Source organism: Bison bison, unplaced genomic scaffold (assembly GCF_000754665.1).
Source record: "Bison bison bison isolate TAMUID 2011002044 unplaced genomic scaffold, Bison_UMD1.0 scf7180017864063, whole genome shotgun sequence".
In the NCBI taxonomy this organism is placed as follows: Eukaryota; Metazoa; Chordata; class Mammalia; order Artiodactyla; family Bovidae; genus Bison; species Bison bison.
In genome coordinates this window covers 15,131,442-15,141,433 of record NW_011494635.1, presented here as the reverse complement: position 1 = coordinate 15,141,433, position 9,992 = coordinate 15,131,442, and positions in this window count along the sequence as shown.

The following is a 9,992-nucleotide window of genomic DNA, read 5'->3' as shown; positions in this document are numbered from 1 at the left end:
GCCCGGCGGGCGTGGCGCTAGGAGCCGGGGTAGGTCAGCAGCGGCCCAGCGGGCCGGGCGAGGCGCCAAACTACAAATTGAATTGATTTGCAGGACACCCTATTGGCGCTGAGCGCCGAAGGATTGATGCTTTTGAACTGTGGTGCTGGAGAAGACTCTTGAGAGTCCCTTGGACTGCAAGGAGATCCAACCAGTCCATCCTAAAGGAAATCAGTCCTGAATATTCATTGGAAGGACTGACGCTGAAGCTGAAACTCCAATACTTTGGCCAGCTGATGTGAAGAACTGACTCATTTGAAAAGACTCTGATGCTGGGAAAGATTGAAGGCAGGAGGGGAAGGGGACGACAGAGAATGAAATGGTTGGATGGCATCACCGACTCAATGGACGTGACTTTGAGTAAACTCCGGAGTTGCTGATGGACAGGGAGGCCTGGTGTGCTGCAGTCCATGGAGTCGCAAAGAGTCCGCCGACACGACTAAGCGACTGAACTGATTGGTTTCTAGTAAGTGGGAGAACTGATTGGTGTGGGGAGAAAACCCACGTATCTGTTACAAGTAAAAACAGCTCATTGCACAACTCAGCAAAATGACTAAAACTCAGTGACCCACTTAGAATGGGTGAATTTTATGGTATGTAGATTTTATCTAGATAAAATTGTTAAAACTGGTTTCCCTGATGGCTCAGCAGTAAAGAATCTGCCTGCCAATGCAAGAGATGTGGGATCAGTCCCTGGGTGGGGAAGATCCCCTGGAGAGGGAAATGGCAATCCACTCCAGTATTCTTGCCTGGGAAATTCCATGGACAGAGAAGCCTGGTGGGCTACAGTCCATGGGTTTGCAAAGACATGACTTAGTGACTAAACAACAACAAAGTTGTTGAAAACGGGAAGCCTGCAAAAAGAATAGACGTGTAAATAGGGTGTGATGCACACCGTCCCAGGTGCACTGCCCAACGACCCAGCCACCTGGATGAGCGAGAGTCTAAAGCACCCCCAGAAGATACTGGAGCACCTACACTTTCATTGGTGTCAGGGACAGAGGACCAGTTTCACTTAAACCCATCTCCAAGAACGCTTTCAGTTGGCAAGTTTTGCTTCAGGCAGCTTTTCAGGCACCTGACAAGAGGCGGAAGCTGCAGATTCCAAGTGATAAAAGGACCATGTGTTTCAGATTTCGCATCTTTACTCATAAAGGGCTCACTTGCTCCATTGGTTTGTACGCTCCTGAGGTCCATTCCCTGCATAGTGTGTACAGGACGTGGCAGAAGAAGGTGCCAGGTGCTCAGAGTAGCTTTTGAAAGGGATCAAAACACTGAAGGCAGAACTTCTCTGGCTTAATGTTAAGCTAATGGCCCATGTGATGGCTTCACAGTGTAGGACAGCCTGACCTTTTGTTTGGGTGGAGAATGAATAATTACCGGAATTTTTTCCCCAGATAGCAACAATCATGTCTTGTCCCATTTAATTTCATTAGTTAAGTTTTTGGTGTACTGAGCATCTAATTATTATCCAGTCATAGAAATGTACACTCAGACAGACTTTGGTCTTTTTCTTTTCGGAAAAAGAAATTTTAGATTTTCAGAAGTTTGGATTTTTCCATTAAAGAGGTATGCCCATCTTATCAAAATCTATTCTTAAACGTTTTAGACTTTGAGGATTGGTAATTTTCTTTTTTTAAAAACAAATGCTAGCTTTTCCTTTGGAAATGGCTTAAACTTTAAAATCCTTAACAGATTATTTTTATTATAAAATGATTGTTTTTTATTATGAAGTGATTGAGATACCACAGCAAGTGCTTGAATAAATTATGACATATCAATGCTATGAAATGCCCATAGTCATTAATAAGAAATGTGAACTAACACAGAAAGAACTACAAGATAAGCAAAAATAAATAAATTGCAAAATAATCCACCTTCTCTGATTTTTCCCAAGAAGACTTTGAAAGGACCAAATAGAAGGCATTGGCAACATTTACAGAAGTGGCCATGAATTTTACCTGGGGCAGCAGGGACTGACAGATGGCTGACCACAGGGGCACGATGCTGGGGACTTATAGACCCTACTCTCCACTGAGCACCAAGACAGCAAACCAAGGACTTTCCTGGTGATCCAGTGGTTAGAACTCCATGCAGGGGCACAGGTTCGATCCCTGGTCGGGGGAACTAACATCCTGCAAGTCAAGTGGCTCATCCAAAAAACAAACAAACAAAAAGACAGCAAACCAGATGTGATCTGTAAGTTGAAACAAGGAGGAGAGCTATGGACAAAGGAGTGAGAAATGTGAGGTAGGTGCTAACTGGCAGGTTCCCTCCCAGAACCTGAGAGGGAAAAGATTTGTATGTGAGATTTCTGTAATATAAAGAGCTCACCTTATGGCAAAACTAAGGAGCCCACCTTCTGGTAAAACGTTTATGAAGATGTGTCTATTCCTTCATAACATTGAAAGACTCATAAAGAACAGCTTATGACTTTTTTTGAAAAGATGATGACTTGACAGACTGACAATAGAACAGGTGAGCTTTCCACCCCAGAAATGTTCTCTTACAGGAAAATCCAGACCAAGGTGAGAATGTTGGAAAACGTGTTGGTGTGAGGGCTTCCCTGGTGGCTCAGTTAGTAAAGAATCTGCCTGCAATGCAAGAGATGCAGGTTCAATTCCTGGGTTGGGAAGATCCCCTAAAGAGGGGCATAGTAATCCATTCCAGTATTCTTGCCTGGAGAATCCCATGGACTGAGGAGCCTGGAAGGCTACAGTCCGTAGGTGTCGGGAGCCGCGTTAGGCATTACTGACAAAATAGAGGCACGGCCCTAAACCCCCTCCCTTTGTTCTGTAGGCACGGACCCAGAATGAAGGAGTTAGGCTTTGTGATTCTGACTTGTTTTTCCCTTTCCTCGGCTGAGTTGACTGAAGAGAATATTAAGGTGCTTATTGTTTTCGAGAGGAGCATGAGAAGGCATAAAGCCTTCTGCAGCTGTGCTCAAAGAATAATCCATAAAGTTAATCACTGACATTTGTTCAAGGACTTTTACAAAAAAGTGTTCCAGGGTGAGCACACAGGCCGCAGCTTGAGGCCATGGGAGGGATTGCTATCTGAAGCCTATTTGTGAGAAAAGTTTATGGCAAAGGAGTTTGCTGAATTTAGGGCTTAGGAATAATTAAAATAGTTAGAAGCTAAAGATTTAAGGATTGCTGTAGTGTTAGCATATTCTACTATAGCTTATAGAAATTAGGGACTTTAGAGATATTATTAGGTAGAAGCCCCTTCTAAGAAATAGTGAGCTTAGGATACTAGGGGCAAACAACTTAGAAAGACAAGAATTAAACTGAGGAATGTGGTATGCAGCCCAGACATTAGCATGAGTTACTGTGTATTCACAAGGACACATGAGAAAAAGTAGATAAGGGAATCACTGAGGAAGGAACTCCTTTTGAGGGGCAACAATGATTTTTGGAGAAAAATAAATCTGGGTCCATGGGAACTAAAATATCAAACCTCTGACCTAATGCTTTTGTAAAACTATAAAAGAGAATCATAAGCTTGAAATAAACAGGCAGTCCAAGAAAACTGAGAGGCTGCCTCAGTTTCTCTCTTGCCGACACCGCTTACCCCTTCAGGTTGAATCCCTGGCTGCTGGAGCTGGACTCTGGCATATAGGGTTGTAAAGAGTCAGACACAACTGAAGTGACTGAGCACACACGCATGCACCTGTTGGTTTAACCTCCATACTTACTTCTCTAAAAAATAAATCCCCCATCAATGTGATGCACTTAGAATGAATTTGAATCATAATCTAGATGTGGTGGATCATGAGGCAAATTATACGTGGATGAAGTCATCATCACATCTCATGAGTGTCATAGCATTCATACAGGGCAGAAACCTTATGAATGTAATCACCATGGACAACCTTTTTAAAAAAAAAAGTTATACACCTCATGGTATATCAGAGATTTTATATTGGAAAAAATTCTTTTGAATGTAATCAACATGGAGAAACCTTTAACTACAATTCAACTCTCAATAGATACCACCATGAATTTCACACAGAATAGAAATTCAGTGAATGTTTTGAATGTGAGCAATTCTCCTTTCTTAATGTACATCAGAGCCAGCATGGATGTTTATTATTTGCAACTGAGTCAGACTCCAGCAGAAAACAGAGGGACTTCTCAAATTACGATGACTCAAATATCAATAGGAGGTACTTGAAAAGGTTTTATTCAAAAGTGTAGATGTGAGGAAAGCACAGGTGCAGTAACTCAAGACCCTAAACCCAAGAGGAGATGAGGCTCAACTAGTTAAAAGTGCAGAAATTAGAGAAAGATGATTTATAAGGAGCTGTGGCTTTCTGGGGGGTGGGAGGCAGTCCAGAAGAATCCAAACCTCCAACCTCACTCATCTCCCTGTCTCTGAACTCTCCCCAGTGGGCCAACAGCTGAGTCCAATAAGATGCCAGACAGCAAGGGAGCCTGTGATGTGGTCAGCCTTTCAGAACAGACAGAGAGATGAAGATGGATCTGGAGGGGAAATGGAAGATACCCAGCCCAGCGAACAGGAACCCTAGCTGACATACCTCCAAGAATCAACCTGGGTGCCCTGTTCCCACTGTAGCCCAGAGCCTGGTAAAGAGCCTGGTCTAGAAGAGGCATTCGATAGAAATTGTTGAAATTAATAAAGGACCAGCAGAACAAAGGCAGACTCTTATTCAGCAGGAGAAAACTCAGAACTCCTCTGCCTGACCATCTTTTCCAAGGCCCCTGTGGAGCATAGGAAGGAGATGCTTTTGTAACATACATTTCCTGTTACCAGACAATAACAGAGCAGAAGACTAGGAATTCAGCAAGAGCTGATGACCTTAAAGAAAAGAGGGAAAGGTAAAAGGAAAGCTGGGGACACTGGACTGGAAGCTTTAAGTGTAATACCTGTAACAGGAAGAATCTTTGTATTCTATTACAAGTTAATCATTAAAGGGATATGGTCTATAAGCTTAAATTATGCATAATGGCACATCTCTGGGAACCCTGCCTCCAAAGGAATGAGCATTAAGCTAAAATACCTTTGTTTAACTCATAGAAAACATCTTGACCAGGCCTACTTGTGAATAGCTGCCGGAAGGAAGAAATTAACACAGCCCAAATGACTACCCACTGCAGTATTCTTGCGTGGAGAACTCCATGGACAGAGGAGCCTGGCAGGCTACAGTCCACGGGGTTGCAAAGAGTCGGACACAAATGAGCAACTAACATACGCACACACATAGGAGGTAACTGGAACCCGGAAATTTTCAACTTTAGCGCCTCCCCTCTGAGTATAAAAGAAGTCTGAATTCTAATTCAGACAAGATAGTTCTTTGGGATAGGAGTCTGCCCTCTCCTTGATCTCTGGCTTTCTGAATAAAGTTGCTATTCCTTGCCCCAGTACTCATCTATTTATTGGCCTGCCATTCCGACAGGGAAGGATGAGAAATGATATGGTTGAATAGCATCACCAACTCAACAGATATGAACTTGAGATAACTCTGGGAGATAGTAGAAGACAGAGGAACCTGGGTGTGCTTCAGTCCATGGGGTCACAAGAGTCAGATACAACTTAGTGACTGAACAACATGCAGTGAGTGGTATGAACTTGGACTCCGTAACATATCTCAGCAAACCCTCATAATTCTTCGTGATAGTTGTTACTTCTTACACTCAGCAGTTAAGAAAACTGAGGCTCAGAGAGCTTAGGTAAGTTTCCCAAGGCCACACAGTAACTTGGAGACAGGATTTGAATCTGGATCTATCTGCAACCTAAGCCTGTGGTTTTTCCACCCAGCAGGGCACAGAGTAAACTCCCCCATGGGTGTCAGCTCTAAAGAATAACTTCATGGCTTAAAGGCAAAAATGCCTCCACTCTGCTGATGTATCACAAATAGTTATTAACATGTTTTCTTTTATGACATCCTGAAGTCAGGAAAGGCTTTATTTCATCAAATAAAAAAATGAAGTTTGTCAGGGAGCTAGGAAGAGCCAAACAACTTTCTTGGATTTCCGATAGTGAAGAAGGAATTCATAGGGCCTGGACTCCATCTTAGGCCTGTTCATGCTGATCATGCTCAGCCACCTTTCCAATGGACTCTGAACTCTGTGTTTTGTGCCTATGAAAACAACGACAGAAGGAAGGATAAGACCCCCTCCAGACAGGGGAACCTTGAAGATCGTATCTAAGTTACTCATCGCCTAAGAGAAAACGTACATTAATCACCCCTTCCTCCAGACAGGCAATAAATTTTTCTGTGTCATTCGGAGTGTAACCTCGGGTTTATTGATTATTGGCTAACTGTTTGACTGAGCACATGAGCACATAGCATGTGAATGATGGGGTTATTGGGATTGTATTTTCCTTGGTTTGTGTAAGTCTCAAGGAATTTGGAGTGGTGGGTTCAGACACGTACACATGGGGTGTAAAAGATTTTCACAAATGCTGGTCGGGGTCCTTGGCTAAGAGGAGACTCTGCCTTGGCCCTGCCTGTGTAATAAACTGCACTCCACTATCTGCATTGTCCTTCTGAGTGAGTTTGTTTCCCGGAACGTGTGGCTACAACAATAGCCCTGACTATTTAATCACAGCCATTTTTTATTGATTCTAAATTTCCTGATTTAGGAATAGACTGTGGCCATGTTTCAAGGATATCAGGATAGCAAAAGACTGACAAAGAGGGGTTAATGTTTGTAGAAGCAGAATGAGTTTTATCTGTGCCATAGTATTCATAGATCATTATGAAATGATATTTATTTTACCAAACAAAAGATTTAAAAAAACAAATAGAAATCACTTAAAGGCAAAGAAATTCACATAGTCTATTATCAAAAGCTGCATTCCAAGAAAATTTTGTTCTCTTAACAAAGAGAGAAAACCAAATTCCAGTCTGTTACAAGCTTATATTCACAGTGAAATAGTAGTTATTTGCAATAAAAATATTCAAAGGCAGTTCAATATATTAGAAAACTTTTCTCGGGGTCCACATTCCACAAACTTTTTTTTTTCACTTTCTGTATCCACCACTTTGTCCATTCAGAGACAGCCACCTGTGAGACTTACTTCCTTTTCCCTTAATAAAATGTAACTCCATTTCTTATACCTCTTTATTAAAAACATACATCTTACTTTCCTTAAGCAAACATGAACTGTCCTTTATGCCAGCACTCTGTAGATTGGTAAACAAAAATCACCCAAAGTTCTTATCTCATTTACATTTTCTTTCTTTAAAAGTTGCTTCACACTGAGTTACTTCCTTTGCTGACAAATTTGTAACAGATACAATAAGATCATATTTAGTCTACATTAAACCTAAGCACAATAAAAGTATTACTCAATGTTGATGAACCTTAAGACATGTCTATATTAATTAGATTAACAGACAAGCATTAATACCAGGTATTAATTTAATACTGATTATTTCCCAGTTCGTGTGAACCTGAAATTCATTTAGTTTAATTTCTCTTGAATTTAAAATTGTTTGATTTGCAAGTGCTTACTTTTCTTTAGGTCAATTAAATTAGAGCTTGTCTACAAATTAACCTTAGCAGTAGTATCCAAAGACAAAGACACACACTGAGACATATATAAATCCGGATAGACAGATATCACGTAGTTTTCCACTTGAGATTTTAAATGTCCCTTTGTTTTTATTTTTTGTTTCTTGGCTTGAAGTTCTACCAATTTGCCCAAGGCTGAAGTCTCGGGCAGAGTGGGTTGTGTATCTCAAGGATACGATGAGTCAATTTCAGGCTATTTCCTAGTCCAGAAAAGAATTTAACAAGTCAGCTTTTTCTAACTGCACAAGCAAAAAGAACAGGTTTTGCAATTTTAAAAGGATTTCATTTTTACCAGTTTTCTCCTGAATCTAAAGAGCGTCATGGCCATCCAGTGTCAAATAATTCATCTCCCTTTTTTATATTCATAGTTCTATAGCTAAAATATAGACCAAATGGTGCTCAAATTGGCTTTGATGACAAGGACAGACTGACTGATAAGATGTTGTCCCAGCAGAGATTGTCCCTTGCGGGAACTGAGGTCTTAGTTTGATCAGAAGAATCTGAAGGAATAAGGGAACTTGCAAAAGTTGGGGAAGCTTGGTTTCCTTCCCATTTTCTATCCCTCTACCTCCCTGAGAGATAGGGAAGTTAGAAGGGGGTTTTTTAGAATGTTTAGGAGAGAGTTTTTTCGGGCTTTTGATTACAGGAAAAAGTCCTGGGCCAAAGGGATGAAGGAGAGGGAGAAAGAAGGAGGGTTGAGGGGATAGGGTGGCAATAGAAAGACACAGGCAACGTGAGTCCCTCAGATTTGGATTCTGACTGTCATAGGGTTTGAGCATAAGGAATGACAGAAGAAATCAAGTTGGAGGATTGTGTTGTAATTTAAGAGTCCATTTTTCTTCATACCGACTCCAAGTTTCATTGCAAAAGACTACAAGTCTCTTCTTTTTAAGACTTTCAGGGTCAATTTTTTTCCAGTTCCTGAGAATACAGCCTAGAGGGGAGCCTGAGGGAGGTTCTTGAGATGTACCTAAGCCCATTCTTAGGATGGGGGTACTGAGAGTTCACTGGCCACAGAAGACGTCCCAACTGTCCCAATATACCCTCTGTGTGCAACTGAGACCCTGTACGTCTAATGGCACAAATGACCAACCGTCCCAACAGTCACATGCGACGTGAGAGGTGCTGCCCGAGCATACGACGGAGAGCGGCACAGTGAGAGGTGCTGCCCGAGCAAACGACGGAGAGCCGCACAGTGAGAGGTGCTGCCCGAGCATACGACAGAGAGCCGCACAGTGAGAGGTGCTGCCCGAGCAAACGACGGAGAGCCGCACAGTGAGAGGTGCTGCCCGAGCAAACGACAGAGAGCCGCACAGTGAGAGGTGCTGCCGGAGCATACGACAGGGAGCGGCACAGTGAGAGGTGCTGCCCGAGCAAACGACAGAGAGCGGCACAAACTAGACTAAGCACACCCCTAGGCACAAACAGTGTGAAAATGCATCTGCGGGGTGGGGCAGGCAAGGACAGAAAAGAGGTTCCCAGACCAGCGTGACTTGGTGTATGGTGATTTCCTGAAATGTGGAAGGCACTCTTTGCGATGACTCAGAAACAACTCCTAGGCTAAATTTGGAATGAGGAAGGCAAAGTGAAAGTAGCGGGAAGACAGGCTGAGGAATCTGCCTTGTAGTCCTACCTGGAAGGCAGTGGCCAAGGGAAGTGGGCTCAGTGCTTGCTTGAACCAATATGCGTCTGACATTGCACAGAAGTTTTCTTGCTAGTAACAGACCTTCTAATAGCCTGGCCCATTCCATAATCCCCTTATCCTGTCATGGGATAAGTGGTGGTCACCCTAACGGCTTTTAAGTTCCTGACAACTTCTTTGGTGGCTCAGCCGGTAAAGAATCCACCTACAATGTGGGAGAGCTGGTTTTGATCCCTGGGGCGGGATGATCCCCTGGAGGAGGGCCTGGCAATCCACTCCAGTATTCTTGCCTGGAGAATTCCCATGGACAGAGGAGCCTGGTGGGCTACAGTCCATGAAGCTGCAGAGGGTTAGACACGACTGAGCACAGCACAGTACAATGAACATGCAATTTTAATTGGTCTGGTCCTCAGCTTAAAAGACAAGGAGGAAAGGCACTCTCATCCACTTGGGTGCCAGTTATTGGGGTGCAGTGTGATGTAGGGCCTTTGCAACATGCCAGAGTAACCCTGGCCAGAGTTTCTCAATTGGTTCCATAATCACTTGCCTGTTCACAGAGAGTTCGGGGAAAAAGAAGCAAGAGAGGAAAAGAGAGAGAGGGAGAGCCCCGTAAGAGTCCCTGAATGGGCCACCAAATGTTGAGGCTGTTCGAGTGCCAGCTGGAAAAGAATTGCCAGACACAGAGCTTTTCAGATGGGAATGAGTTTAGTAAGAGCAAAAAATAGAGACAATGTAGGCGCTGTGAGTGTAGAAGGCCAACCTCTTGA